Below are 16759 nucleotides of genomic sequence, written 5' to 3' on the forward strand. Positions count from 1 at the left end.
GATTGGGGTGCTTACTCCTGTATTTAATAACCTGTTTTCCTTTCTACAGATCTACCCCCCCCCTCCCCATCACTAGTTTGCCTCTGGCTCCTTTGATACCATTTACCTTACTTGCATATAAAAAAATAAATTATTAAACAGTGTTTACATCAGGTTTTACTTCTTTGGGTATTTAGCACAAATCACATTTGGGGGGGGGGGGGGGGGGGCTTTAGTCTCATATTTTTGAGTTATTATCAATCCATGCACAAACAAGAAAATCATAGTAAAACTTTGTAATCAAGAAACATAGCTGTTAAAGAACAGAGGCCTGTTCAACAGAGCGAACGTTCGCGATCGCTCGCGAACATTTCTATTGGACAGATAAGGAATTTTGGCGAGCGCTCGCGAACGTTCGCTCTGTTGAACAGGCCTCAGGTGAACACAATATACATGCTGAAATTAAGATCTTGTTGGTACCCAAAAGCACAGACAGGCGCGTAGCCAGATTTGAAGTGAAATGTACGCAGAGAACGGCTGAGGTCCGCTTTGAGACCCCCCGTTGGTCCAGGGCGAAGCCCTGATGAGGACCTAAATGTAGGGGCGAGGTACCTGGAAGCTCATGGGTTTTACCAAATATTTCATTCAAAATCATGTCATTTCGATTTTCTTTAGAAAATACAAGACATAGTACTTCACATTGTTTTTAACACAAAGTTAAATAATTTATTGTACCTGTAGAGGCTGAATATTTTTTAAAATGATATATTGGTATCATCTACTCTTCTTTAACTTTCAGCAACAAATATAATTAACTTCAATTGTTAACAAAAATAATGTTACATTTCAAATCATATTCTAGTGGATCACAGCATTCAATGGTTGATATTTTCTCAAAGATCTTTAAAAAAAATTATCAGTGTGTTGTAGAAGAATTACAAATTAATAAATCATAATGTTTTATTTGGTTGTGGCAATGATTTAATGAAACATTTCAATTTTTTTTATAAAGACATGGTAATATAAAATTTGAATTTCAATCGAAACAGTACGAGATAAAATAATTTGAAACACAAATATTTGCTGGGTGGTATTGATATTTTTTCTCTTCTCACAAATCTCCCCCCCCCCCCCAAATCCCATTTTTTAAATTTAAAAACGATGTGTACACATATGCTTATTTGCGTATAGGCAGTTACGCGCCTGTCAGAATACATTCAAGTAAAGATATTCAAATCTTAACAGCCGTCAAACTTTCACACCATTGTACTGTTAAAAATTCAAAGTATTATTTATCTAGAAAATTTATTTAATTAAAAACAGCTTTTCAAATTCAAAGGCAGGCTGTGAAGGGATTTCTGAGCAGGTGCAAAATATTTCAAACAGTCCACAGTTCAAACAGTTCTTCTGGATGAAATCAATTCTGAAAACAAAATGAAATACCATTATGGAAAGTTCATTGGTGTTTTAAAAAAGTGATACTCAAAACAATGCATTGAGTAACATGGAAAGCATATACATGACTCTACTGTTTTTATTATCAAAACATTTCAATAATCTTGCTAGGAATATGTATGGTTTAGAGCTTATATGGAGCATACCTTTTTATTTTATTGGTGGAAACACTTGCTGCCTGAATAAATTGTTCAAATTGTTTGGGAGTAGCTACAACACAATATATATGTAATGAGTGAGAAACACAATGATTACTATTGTAGAATGAAATGACATTGCATTGTACAAAACAAACCATGCTATACTATATTTTCTGAAATTCATAAAATAAATGGAAACAAACTTTTGATACAAAACTTTTCTGGGAAATTGAAACCTACGACATTTGCAAAAGTAGAATTGGTAGCTATACTTAATTTAAGTAAAAAAAAAATCAATAGTATAGAGATAACATTTAATTCTTTCACCTATACAACATTAAAAAAATATTTAACACTGGCATACCATAACATTAATGTGAAATGCTTTAGTGTGATCATACCCGGTGGAGAAATTGATGCATCTATTTTGATAGTTCTAGCTGATGTAAATTCCAGTTTTAACCAGTTCTGTGACAGCTACAATGACAAAAGAATTATACATATAAACAGAACATAAATACATGTATATACATATAAGACTGACTTAATGTACATATAGTCAGACAAATGAAAATTCAAACATTTTATTACATTAATGTAGAAATTCCACAAATTTACAGCCTAGTGATACAGATAGTAAAAGTTCTATGATGAATTTAAAATATGAAGCACTGGTAAAAACTGAAATCTTAAAATTCACATATTTTTGATTGCCAGAGGTATAAATTAAAATTTATAGGGTCTTATACTGTTGTATGTACAGTGCACATACATTGTACACTGTGCAGTTTGACTTCACAAATACATTGTGTGACTGCATCTAAATTATACTATTTGATATCATGACGTGCTGTGCTTATATTATGTTACATGTTTGTACATGTATGCCAAAGGACAACATCATTGCATGTTTAAAAGTGTGCAACTTTCATAATGTGTGTGTTTTGTTTATGTGTGGGAAGGGGGGCCCGGGGGGGGGGGGTTACACACAAGGCACTGCATTGTAGTTTGTGACGGACTGTAACAATACATCTTATTGTACATGTTCACGGTTATTTTACATCGATGTAAAGAATAGTATGTCTACATGTTAATACATATGCACATACACACCGTAATGAACACAAAGGGACCTAGGGAGGTAGTGCGGATCGTCTCAGTTTTCCATGTTTTCCCGAAATAACGTCATCATCTTCTCATCAAAAAGATAAACAAGGCCCAGGTCTCTTATTTTATCCCAATTCTCTTTAAAGATTGTCTGATTGTTGCATTTATCCAGTGCATATCTCAGCTGCTGTCGCCACGTTTTTAGATGTAAACAACATTCCGTGTCACCGAGTGCAAGCGCTTGACTGAAGCCGAATGCAGCCAAACGACACAATAAAAAGAGAATTATTTCGAAGACGCGTTGTTACTATATAAGAGAAAATCACTAATGTTTATTTATTTAAACCTGAAAATACAGACATTCATTACAAATTCTCGCAATCATCATTAAATAGCTTTTATGAGCTCTATTTCCTTATATGGATCTATCAAGGCGGAGCAACTGTCATGACGTCAAACCTCATTATGACCTCATTACCATATTATCTTCATGTGTAGCCTTAACTGTACTGCGCAGTCACAATTAGAATTTTAAGACCGTGGAAAACGGGCAATAAATATTAGACTTCTGTTTACAATCCACTCTGCCACTGAATCTAGTTTATAAATAACAGCCAATCAGAATCGTTGAACAAATTAAACGTAACTATCAGAACCTAACCTGGTAGATGTTAAAGTTACGGTATTCTTTTCAACATAAACTTAGCTTATTCTCATAAGCCTTAGTATAAATTTTGAATTGTATATCAGTTATTGTTTTATACTTTGAAAATTCTTTTTTGACTTAATTTTCTTTCAGATTTTTAAAAATTGATGTTTTTTTCTGGCAACACTACATTTTTTTCTGTTGCACTCCTGACACAGTATAACATTTTTTTCAACTTCAGCAATGGCCACAACTTGGTCAAACAATTAAAAGTTGTTACAGTCTACATTTAAAGCTCAATACTTTGAATATTATCAGGAAAGTCTTTATAACCACCACAAACAATTAATATTTATTTCACAGATCTTAAAAAAAAATATATTTTCAAAATGTCACAAAAAGTGTTGCACTCTTGACATTTTTAGCTTCATTTTTGGGCATAACGTTTTTGTGAATTGAGATATCAATGAGATATTTGGCAGGTATTTAGACACTGTCTAAAGACATATGCTCTTTCAAAAATGTGAATTTTATGGCCCCTGGGTCAGGGCTTCTGTTGAAAGAAGAGGGTTTCTATTGATTATTTAGTGAAAATGCATTAATTCTTTGGAAATTTTCCTCTCTACTCCTGGGTATTAAACAAACTAACTTAGTACATAGTTATGATGATTAGATGACTCGATACGCATGAGCATGCTCTACAGTGTACGTTCGAACAATTTCTAAAACGAGGCAAATAAGTTGATGAAACAATAAAAAGCTTCGTCTGCACACACTTTGTTTTTGCTGCTGTAACAACAATTTTTACCTTGAACATGAAATGGTCATCTACACTTTTCACCTATGTATGCAGGGATACAAATTTTGATACACGTGATATTCTTCCGCTACCTTGAAATAACAGAAAATGCGTAAGAAACATTCAACAGTTTACTATATAAAGGGTAAAGGGAATTTTACAATACATGAATAAGTATCACAATTAACGGTGTGAAAGGTCAGAAAATAAAGCAGTAATCCCTCGTATAAAATTTCCAGAAGTTTAACATTAGTTTCATGGTTTGAGATTTTGTTAAATTAGAACTGTATACAAAAATGAATGAAAATCTTTTCTTTAGAAAACAAAAGTACCGATATTTAATTCCAATCTTATTCTTTTACCTTGGCCAAGCGAACAACCCTTCCCAATTATCTGTTTGTTGTTTAACGTCCCTCTCGAGAATTTTTCACTCATATGGAGATGCCACCACTTGCCGATAGAGGGCTGGAATTTTTTTTTACCTATACTCGGTAATCAGGGCCATTGAGCAGTGAGGATATTTAACGTACCAGCACCTACAGCGACACGGGATCTCTTTTTATACGGTCTCATCCGAAGGACCGGTCTCCCGCAGTGGGATTCGAACCGGCAACCTAAGGGTAAACTCCTTACACCGCGACTCTAGAGCAAACACTCTAACCATGCTTCACGCGGGCGACAAATTGTAGTACACAACAAAAATCAACGTACACAGAACGAACGCCATCCTGGCCGCAACCTTCATCCAACTTTGAAATGGGATAAAAATAACGAGATGCAAATATCTAAAAGTAACGCAATATAAAATTAAATTTAGCGACAAATTAACGTGACAACATGTAAATATGTGATTGTATGAATCTTATTTTTATGCACACATATGTGACGTACGCATCGACTAAACAATGTACGTACTTTCAACCATTTCATATACCGTTCACGGTTGCTCAGTTGGTAGAGCGCTTGCTCCGTGATCGGGAAGTCGTGAGTTCGAATCTCGGCCGCGACTGACCTAAGTCGATATAAAATGCGTAGCAACTGTTACTTCGCCATGCGCTCGGCACTTTGAAGTGAAAGTTGCGGGTCCTTCGGATGAGACCTTAAAAACCGAGGTCCCGTGTCACGGCAGGCGTTGGCACGATAAAGATCCCTCACTGCTCAATGGCCGTAAGTGTTGAGTAAAGGTCAAAATTTGAAGCCCTTCACCTGTATATGGTGACGTCTCTGTATGAGTGAAAAATTCTCGAATGGGACGTAAAACAACAATCAATCAATCAACCAAATTATATATATATATATATATATATATATATATATATATATATATATATATATATATATATATATATATATATATATATATATATATATATATATATATATATATATATATATATATGTTAAATGGTATATTTGTAGATTTGGGGAATCACATGATACAGACTGAAGTGTTTAAATACAGTTTTTATTGAAATTGGAAAAGAAGAGTTGATAAGAAAAGAGAAACTAATGAATTTTAGAATTTTTATGCCCCCGGATCGAAAGATCCCGGGGGTATATTGTTTTTGTCCTGTCTGTCTGTTTGTCTGTTTATCTGTTTGTCTGTTTGTCTGTCTGTTGTCAACTTTAAGCTTGCCCATAACTTTTGATTGGTTGGAGCTATGACTTTCATATTTCACATGTGTATTCCTTGTGACAAGACCTTTCTTTGGGTACCATCATATTTGACCTTGACCTTGGAGTTTGACCCACTTTTGCAAAATTTTATGAGACTTTAACCTTGGCCATAACTTCTGAACAGTTGGTGCTTGGGGTTTCAAACTTCACTTGTGTATTCTTTATGACAAGGCCTTCTTTTGGATTCCAACAACTTTGACCTTTTGACCTTGGAGTTTGACCTACTTTTGAAAAACTTTAACCTTGGCAATAACTTTTGAACAGTTGGTACTTGGAGTTTCAAACTTCACATGTGTATTTCTTGTGACAAGACCTTCCTCTGGATATCAACCTCTTTGACCCTTTGACCTTGAGCTAGGAGTTTGACCTACTTTTGAAAAACTTTAACCTTGGCCATAACTTTTGAATGGTTGATGCTAGGGCTTTCATACTTCACATATGTAATCCTTGTGACATCACCTTCCTTTGGATACCAACCATTTTGACCCTTTGACCTTGACATAGGAGTTTGACCTACTTTTGAAAAACTTTTACCTTGGCTATAACTTTTGAACAATTGGTGCTAGGGCTTTTATACTTCACATATGTAATCCTTGTGACAAGTTCTTCCTTTGGATACCAGCAACTTTGACCCTTTGACCTTGACCTAGGAGTTTGACCTACTTTTGAATAACTTAAACCTTGGCCATAACTTTTGAACAATTGGTGCTAGGGCTTTCATACTTCACATATGTAATTTTTGTGACAAGTCCTTCCTTTGGATACCAACAACTTTGACCCTTTGACCTTGACATTGGAGATTGACCTACTTTTGAAAAACTTTAACCTTGGCTATAACTTTTGAACAATTGGTGCTAGGGCTTTTATACTTCACATATGTAATCCTTGTGACAAGTCCTTCCTTTGGATATCAACCTCTTTGACCCTTTGACCTTGACCTAGGAGTTTGACCTACTTTTGAAAAACTTTAACCTTGGCCATAACTTTTGAATGGTTGATGCTTGGGGTTTCATACTTCACATATGTAATCCTTGTGACATCACCTTCCTTTGGATACCAACCACTTTGACCCTTTGACCTTGACATAGGAGTTTGACCTACTTTTGAAAAACTTTAACCTTGGCTATAACTTTTGAACAATTGGTGCTAGGGCTTTTATACTTCACATATGTAATCCTTGTGACAAGTTCTTCCTTTGGATACCAGCAACTTTGACCCTTTGACCTTGACCTAAGAGTTTGACCTACTTTTGAATAACTTAAACCTTGGCCATAACTTTTGAACAATTGGTGCTAGGGCTTTCATACTTCACATATGTAATTTTTGTGACAAGTCCTTCCTTTGGATACCAACAACTTTGACCCTTTGACCTTGACATTGGAGATTGACCTACTTTTGAAAAACCTTAACCTTGGCTATAACTTTTGAACAATTGGTGCTAGGGCTTTTATACTTCACATATGTAATCCTTGTGACAAGTCCTTCCTTTGGATACCAACCACTTTGACCCTTTGACCTTGACCTAGGAGTTTGACCTACTTTTGAAAAACTTAAACCTTGGCCATAACTTGTGAATCGTTGGTGCTAGGGCTTTTATACTTCACATATGTAATCCTTGTGACAAGACCTTCCTTTGGATAACTGAGAAGGCCTTGTGAGAAGGCCTTTCCTTAGACACCATTATTTTTTACCATTTGACCTTGACCTTGATGTTTGACTTACTTTTGAAAAACTTTAACCTTTTCCATATCTATTCAATGGTTGCTGCTAGGGCTGTCATATTTCACAGGTATGTTCCTCGAGACAAGACCTTACTTTGGGTACCAACATATTTGATTTGCATTTGAGAAACTTTAACCTTTGCTATTAGTTGCCATAGGGGGGCATCAGTGTTTCACAAACACATCTTGTTTAACACTGTAACATAACAGAAATCTGCTGATTGTTTTCCATCTAGTGTTAAATAAATTTAAGTGATTGATGTACCCGCTGTCATGTATCTAGATTCTAGTTACAAGCATGAGTTTTTTTTATTGCACAATACGGTAACTTTTATCCAAAACAAACACAAAATATAGACAAGATTGATGCAAAGCATCAAATCCGCCGCAAAAATTTTATGCATTTTAAAGTATTTCCACAAGGAAGAATCCAAGGAAAATACTAATAATTGTTAATATGAAATATTTTAATTTCAAAGTAGAAATTTTTTTTAAAAACTTTTTTTAAGAATCAGCTACACACTCATATTGCAAGATCAACAAAAAAGGCTTAACTATATTTAAAGTAAACAAGAACACTTAACCTTGCATTTTCTGATACAGAACACAAGTAGTGCCTTCCATTCTGTATATTGAGTGTTAACACGTACTGTGTCGACATTATGTATATGTAAAGGGAGTGCTGAGCATTTGGTGGCGAAGCTCTTGTAGTAAAATAATACAAATGGGAATATACTTATTTCATCATTTATTTCTTTTATCCATATTTTAATTAAATAATTTATTGTAAATTGGTTCATTAAAACATACAAATATTTAATTTTCAGTGAAAAAATATTTCATTCCTACATTTCTATAGCTATATTTACAAAGTATAGCACCCCCTCCCGAAACATAAGACCCCCCAAACAAAACAAATCAACAAAATAAAAAAGAAAAATACAGGGAAAGGTAAATAGAATTTACTTTCGGTGACTGGAATGTTAAAAGTATTAAACGTGATTTTAAAGAATTTTATCCTTTGAAAGTAACGAGGGAGTAAAAGTTTGTTTTCCAGAAGTAGAAGTAAAACCAAGTTCTTCTTAAATACCGTTTTAATAATGAGCCTTACAAACAAAGACGATATTGTTACAATCTGTGTCTGCTGGTACCATAACATATTATTCATGCAGTCTTTCTTCCAATTTAGTGAAAATAGAAGGATAGATGGTTTGTATATGACTTTTGAACTTTCTAACACGATTCTTTAACATACTTCAAAAATACTTAATCTATTCTGACGAAGTATCTAGGTCTTCCACTTCATATTTCGCCCATCGTCTGGCATAATCCTCGACGGAATTTATAATAGAAATGAAGTGATGTCACCATTTGAAAGATCGCAGCTCCCTGTCTTTTGGACTTGGGAATGATTACTTCCAGGTCGTTAATTTTTACTATATTTACATCACTATGATATGTTCAGCGGGACTATAGTTGAGAGAAAAACAAGAACACTTAAGAGGATTTTATTTTAGATATTCAATATGATGTTTATTTATTGAATTACTGATCAAGTTATATCGGCCAGAGCAGGTAAATTCTTCCCAATGAGAAGTAAGTACTACTAAAGTAGGATAGTTTGTTGTATTAACTGTAACATTTGAATCCTCCAGTTATCATACATACTACATTGATCGAAAAACGAAAGTTTGCGTATAAAAAAAATTCATGGATGTTCCTTAGTTTAGTTTTAAATATCTGAATAAGATCCATTTTCAAGCCACGAGAAACCAAATAATGACCAAACTTAGATAGATGCTGCAATTTGGGAAGAATACGACTATCATGTTCGGATTTGCATGCGGTTTTCATATACCAGGTATACATGTAAAAATGAAAACAATGTTATAATGATTTCACTTTGCTGTATTATAAACAATTTGACAATTTTCATGCTTCGCAGATATAGCCACCAAGATATGAACCATTGTCACAATAAACACTGTAAAATTTATAGCGATTTCCTGCATAAAAGAACATGCAGTCCTGGGGAGCTTTTTCAGATCCATTGGGTTCTCCGGCTCCAAAGGCATTGTACTTCATTTTGGTCATTTGTCCATTTTTAATCCATCTCCAGTCCCCTCCTGGTTTTCTTCTATTTATGTTTCTTCCACCAACATAGAAGTGAATTCCTGATTAAGTCAAATAATAATCGAATAAATTTGAAAAGGATGGTCTCATATTATTCAAAGAAAATAGTGTAAAAGTAAAACTTAAATAGAAAAAAAAAAACCAGTTGTCAACAACTTGTTCCTTAATATTTAATACCTGTATTCATTTTCTTTAGAATATTTTTCATTCGCAAAGCCTCTTCTAGAGTTTCAAAGTTAGCTAGATAACCACCAGTTTCTAAGCAGTTGGCCTTAAAGATTTAATAAATAAATTATAAGTTCATTGAAAATTATTTTTGTCAGAGGCAATTGTATGTTTTTATCAATTTTATGTATTGATTTTTCAAATCATATCTACTCACAAATGCTGTGTCTGCTGACACTTTATCTTTTTTGATCAGATAACAAGAATCCCCGAGTTTTTGAAACTGTCCAGGACAATTACCTTTGTTAAGAGAAAAAGAGACTAAATATAGCTTGCTACTTAAAACAAATTAAATTTTAAGACAATCGGGAATAGGTATGTTTATAAGTCCATGGTCGTTACATTTTTATAAATTATGAATACAACCTATCGTTGAGTCATATTTTTTCTGACAAGTTTCATACCATCTATTAAGTCATCCTTTTTACATTAAATTTGACTGGATTACTCAGTCTACCTGATCAATACATAGGGCTCAGGGCGGGTGTGTCCGGTCAAAGGGGATGCTTACGTCTCTTTGGTATCTGACCCCACCTATGTGTTTCTATGGACCCGTGTTTTTGTCCCGTTCACGATTCGTTTAGCTTACTGTATATATGAAATTGATCGCTGTTTGTTATCTTCAATGTTTTCATTCTTATAAAAATATGACCATATACCAAAATAATAATGGGCAGCAAAGTTCTCATGAAAGAAGATAAAGAAAAGTGATCATGCTCAAAAGTGAATTTAATTGGTACAAAGGATGTTTTCGTTATAACAAAAGATTTGACCTATAGGAAAGAACTATTTTCCGGAAAAAGTCACATTTAAAAATCAATGTTCTTTAGTTGTTTTCTATTGTATATATGTCTAAATTTTTCAAATTTGCATTTTAAACGTAATTTTTTTTATTTGCAACTTTGAAATTAACCTCCAAAGTTGGTTCAAACAGTATTTTGTCCGTTAAAGCACTAATTTTTGCGTGAATTTTGGCATAGAAGTCCTTCAGGGCAGGTCTGCCCCTAAATTAAATTATGAAATTTTGATAGATTTTGATCTAAAGAATGATTTAAAACGAGATTTTTAAGGGGCACCCCTGCCTTAGGATCGAAATTCGTGAAAAACCTACAAAAATGCGAAAAACCTAGTTCTATCATACTGGATTACATTTATGGAGTGCATTTTGATAGTCATTATAGCTCAGAGAGATAGACCGCAGATTCTTACAATGGACCTTTTTTATGTCCTGGTTCGAATCCACCTGTTGGCACATTTTTTTTTTTTTCAAATTTTACACCTGTATAAACACGAACTTAAATTTTTTATACAGGCTTTTGCATTTTACTTCCATTTTCTTCTTTAAATGTATATGTTTGCTGTTGATATAAAAGACATTTATGGAAATGCAGATTATAAATTCTCTTTAACTAAACGCAATCAACCGGAACTGTATACCTCAGTGTAAGCACACTTTGTTCGAGGACACGAATCATTCACTTTGTGTTACTCGATACTGCAGGTGTCACGAAAAAAAATCATGCCGAGCAAAAATTGCTGTGTTTGTCTTTCAAGAACATCTCTGGTTAGTAGTAGTGTTGGGCCAGTGGGAGAGATACTGCGCTATGCAGAGTAGATGCAGTTCATTCCTCGGGAAAATTGAGTGCATTGGCGACATGTTATGTCAAAAATGCAGGAGGAAGGTTTACAGATTAGAAAAGAACGTGGTATGGTCAGTTAATGTTTTATGTCCCGTTGCCATTACCCAGGCATCAAGTAAGGACCCTCATACAAAGGATGTATATGTAAATACCGATGTAGGGTCATATGAACACACAGTTCACTAGAACTAAAACGATACATGAGAAACAAGAAACTACACGCATGTGGCCTAAAGTCAGAGTCGACGCGGACCTCTAAAATTAGAGGTGGGAACGAGTGCCATGGAGGAGAAAGCATTCCCTGTCCACCGGTCACACGGGCCATGTGCCATACGGAAAAATTTGTAGACAATTTAGTTTAAAAGTGATGGCCTAACGATTTGTCAATTTGTATGAAAGTCGTCAGTCATGAGTTAAAATTATACCTATTATCATTAGAAATGATTGAATTAAATTTTACTAACATTAATAAAAAGACAATGATTGTAATTTGTTACTATGTACGAATAATTTCTAAAACGAGGCAAGCTATTTACGAATAAGTTGAGGATGCAAGGATATTAACAGTTCCATTTAAAGTCAACTTTTGGGAATTCTTTGGTCGATGACCTTGGTAGCAAATACAATCTAATTAATTCAAATGTTCACTGGCGTTTTTCATATAAATTGTTAGTATTTTAGTATTTTATTTTTATACTGAATTGTCAAGGGATTTTTTTGCTTGTCTGATCATGACAAGGAGCACACGGTGGATGTGACCAGTTAAAAAAGGGGATGCTTACTCTTTCATGGCATCTGATCAAACCTCTGAAGCCCGTTTTATAAGACCAATATAAGAACAATAACTAAATCACAAAACTAAAATTACTTTTTATAGTCCCAACAAAAAAACAAAAACAACTAGATGCTGTCATGAGACAGTAATACCCGCACTAAGGTGTTTGCCTCTAAATGCACACTCCTTCACATTGGGCTTACCAAGGAAAAAGTCCAAATAATTCCAGGCGCGTAGCCAGGATAGAAATGATGTGTACGCAGAGAACGGCAGGGGGTTGGGTGGGGGCAGTCTTGAGCCCCCTCCCCTCAGTGTTTAAGGGCTCTGGTCAGGCACGTAATATAGCTTTTGCCAGCAAGGAAAAAATTACAACTTTAAAATTTTATCAAGCAAGGACGAAAAAGGAAGATTGTCAAAATTCGAAGTCCTATTTCTTGTGTGTGTGTGTGTGTGTGTGTGTGTGTGTGTGTGAGGGTGTGAGGGTGTGTGTGTTTGTGGAAAGGGGGGGGGAAGGGGGTGTCCATCTTTCACAAACCAAAGTTTTATTAATACATTACCAAATTACCATGATTTAACAATGGTGCAACAAACAGTGGGGGTCCACCCTTTCAATGTACATTTTCAATAGTAAAAGGTTAGATTTTGGGAATAAGTAGCTCCCCTGATACTACGTGCTTGCTGGTGAGGGCCCAGAAGCTCCGGAGGTTTACCAAATATTTCATTCATTTTCTTGAAATATAAAAATTATGCCATTTAGTTTTTGTTTAGGAAATAAAAGACATAGTAATATTTATTGTTTTAACGAAAATTAATATTCCATGGAAACTTACTGTACATATAATTGAGGCTAAAAATTTTACCGATTTATTAATTGGTATCATATTTATATATAATCATTCGTAACGTTTAAAAACACGTATACAAAATTTTAATTATGAACAAAAAAATATCGTATTGCAAATCATACTAGTAGATCATAGCATTCAACGATGTGGCTGAAATTTAATTTTTCAAAGATCTTTGAAAAAAATATCAATGTATGATAGAACAATGACAAAATAATGAATGATTTATTTGGATTTGGCAGTTATTAAATAAAAGATTTCAAATTTTATCATACAGCCATAATAATTTAAAATTTAAATCGACACAGTATGACACAGATTAATTTGAAACACGAATATTTGTTGGATGGTACTGAGATTTTTTTCTCCGAATAATTCTCTCTTTTTTCTTATCTTTTTTTCTTCTTTTTTTCTGAAAATGATGTGTACGCACTTGCGTATTTGCGTATAGGCAGGTACGCGCCTGTAATTCTATAATTTACACAGTACATGTATTCGTCAAATCGAGCATAAAATGCTCAGGTGGCCATGTGACCCATGAACCTCTTATACGCATTTCATATACTTAATTCATTACCAGTCTGAAATAACAGAATTTAATTAATGATGTAAATTAGGTTTTGATAAAAGGGGGGGGGGATATAAATTTTTGGCCCATAATTGGAAGTTTTTAAATTTATTTTCTCAACAACAAATAATATTATTTTAGTACAAAGCGTTTTTGATGAATTTATCAAAATGTGCAAACTTTTTTTAGTATTTGATTAGGCAAAAACCTCCTTGAAAAGCCATACCCAATCAATTTTGTCCCCCCCCCCCCCCAACACACACACACAATTTGCCTGTTTTTGGAAATAGGCCTAGATGGCAAAGTTATGTTAAAACATCGTTTGTTATGATAATTTAAAATTTGTTCCTGTACTGTACATGTATGTGAACACCTTTTTGAAAATTTCTACATCACATTGGGCTTGCGTCACCCTACCAGTACTAGTACTAGTTTTACCATTATCATTTTTAGATTGCACATGTCATGTGACATGGTGCAGTGTTACATGTATATCAGTGGAAATTAATTCATTTTGTGTTTTAATTGGATTATATTTCATGAAGTTGACAGGACCTATGACAGTCGGTAAGTACAAGTTTAAGTATAGATTGGGGTAAAATAAACCGAAATGCAAATGGTTAGGTTAAAGATTAAAAAGGATCAAAGATCATCGGCAATCTCCCATGCAGAGTTGTCGTTCGTTTCTCTCTGACACTGAATGTATGAGCCGATGGTAGAGAGTGGATCATCGGATGCCACAATAGACGAATTTCACATTCTGAAGAGTTATCTCCCGTTGTCGACATTACATTCAGTTACAGGCACAGATCCGGGAATTTTTTTCCGGGGAGGGGGGGGGGGGTCCACACCTCGGTCCAAAAAAATTCCAGCCCAGAATTTCCTGAGGAGCAAAAAAAAAAAAACAAAAAAAAAAAAAACAAACGAACAAAATAAAAACAATGATGGTGGGGTCCATGTTTTTAAAGGGGGAGGGCATCCAAAGTCATTTTTTATTTGCTTCTGTAAATCAGTATATAGTCCTTTTTAAATAACTCTGCAAATTCCAGGGGGGGGGGGTCCAATCTCCCTAGCCGCTCCCTGTCCCTGAAATGACAAATGATCATGTGACTCCTAAATAGTAGAAAACTTTTCCATTTGACTATACATAATTTTGTTTCTTGTGTTATTTTGTTATGTACATCTAATGGTTTAAGGTTATGAACCCCTGGAGGTCGTCCCCACTCTCTTAATGAACTGGAAATGTTCATAATATGACTACATCAAATTAAATAAAAGTGCATCAATGAAAAGATTACTTGACATTTCATTCATGAATCTGGGTCAACCCATGTACCCTCCTAGAATTAGGAATGAAAATCATTCAAAGAGATGGACCATTAAACTATTTGTATATATTCACATTTTTTTTTTATGTCAAACCAAAGTATTAGACTAGTTAGCATACATGAACAAACAGGGGTCTGGGAAGGGGAAGGGGCAAGGGGAAGGAGTTATCTCTTTATGTCTTAATTGTTGAAAATTCCTAAAATGAATGTTAACCTCAAATCCGACTTGTACGTCTTCATTATTTTTAAGTGGTGGTGTCTCCGTATGAGTGAAAAATTCCCAAGAGGGACATTTAACGACAAACAAACATTAATGACTTAAAAAAACACAATATACATGTACATGTTTATTAGTCAACAGATATACTTCTGATCATATCTCTAGTTCTCCCTTGAATCAGAAATGATGATATAAATATTTTAAGAATGATTAAGAGTTGAAAAGGTTGTGCATTTTAAAATTCACTAAGCTCTCTGGTTGAATTAGCTATACCAGTTTAGCTTATTTTGCTACTCAAAGCACCTTGATTAACTATTTTTAATCATACTGTTTTCTGAAATGTGAAATTTTTTCAACATGGATACAAGTCATACATTTTCAGCTTCTGAAAACAAAACTGCTTTTCAAATACTGTAACTCTTTCCAAGTACTTGTGATCATCAGTTTTTAGCTCACTTGAGTTTTTCTGGTTTTCTGATCACATTTTGTTTGTCATCCATCTGCCCGCCTGTAAACTTTTCACATTTTTGTCTTCTTCACTAGAACCGCTGGGCAATTTCAACCAACCCTGCCACAAAGCGTCTTCGGGGAAAGGGGATTCAAGTTTGTTCAAGTGAAGGGTCACACCTTCTTTCAAGGGGGGATAATCAAGAATTAGTGAAAATTTGGTGGTATCATTTTAAAAAAAGTCTAATATCAAGAACCACTGACTGGGCCCAAAAAGTTGAAACTTTCTTTACATAGACTTAGTGTAGCTTCAAATTTGTTAAAATTATGACCCACTGGGGTAGGGTGGGGCCACATATGGGGATCCAATGATTTACATAGAAAAATGCAGGGGATTTTTTCCATCATAAATCTTCTTCTCATGAACAGCAAGGGCATTATTGTCATCTGTTTTTACAAAAGGGACCTAGGGGACATTAAATCTCATTTGTCTGTTAGTCTGTCCGTTTGTCAGTCTGTCCGTCTGTCACAATAAATTTAACCTTGGTCATAACTTCTGAATAATAAGAGATAGTGCTTTCATATTTCACATGTACATTACCTACAAGAACTTTCTAAACATACCATGATTTTTGAACCCAGGACCTTGACCTTGAAGTTTGACCTACTTTTCAAAAAATTTAACATTATTTTAAATGATCATTTTGAAAGAGAAAAGATAGGGCGTTCATATTATACATGTATATTACCTGTGACAAGACCTTTCTAAATATATCATGACTTTTGACTCTGTGACATTGACCTTGAAGTTTAACCTACTTTTCAAAAATGTTATATTTCCTTATAACTTTTGATTGAGAAGAGATAGGACTTTTATATTTGACATGTACATTACCTGTAACAAGATGTTTCCAAGCATGCTATGATTTTTTTACCCCTTGACCTTGATGTTTTACCTAATTTTCAAAAACTTTAACTTTGGTGATTACTTTTGAATGACATATGATAAGGCCTGCATATTTGAAACAATATGTCATAAATAATGGCATCCCAT

At 34.3% G+C, this 16759-nt stretch overlaps 1 protein-coding gene and 1 long non-coding RNA gene across 2 annotated transcripts in view; both read right to left on the reverse strand.

Moving 5' to 3' along the window:
- LOC133173725 (uncharacterized) overlaps positions 1-16759 on the reverse strand; it is a 94942-nt gene that overhangs the window by 11878 nt on the left and 66305 nt on the right. The gene's annotated exons all lie outside the window — the stretch shown is intronic.
- Positions 1268-1612, reverse strand: LOC133173726 (uncharacterized). The gene is made up of 2 exons (XR_009719066.1): positions 1581-1612; positions 1268-1402 (listed from the first exon to the last, which is right to left on the reverse strand). It is a non-coding gene; the product is annotated as an uncharacterized LOC133173726 (long non-coding RNA).

The sequence above is a fragment of the Saccostrea echinata genome, unplaced genomic scaffold, assembly GCF_033153115.1.
Source record: "Saccostrea echinata isolate AGI-Se365-2 ecotype Australia unplaced genomic scaffold, CSIRO_AGI_Sech_v1 ptg000056l, whole genome shotgun sequence".
Taxonomy (NCBI): Eukaryota; Metazoa; Mollusca; class Bivalvia; order Ostreida; family Ostreidae; genus Saccostrea; species Saccostrea echinata.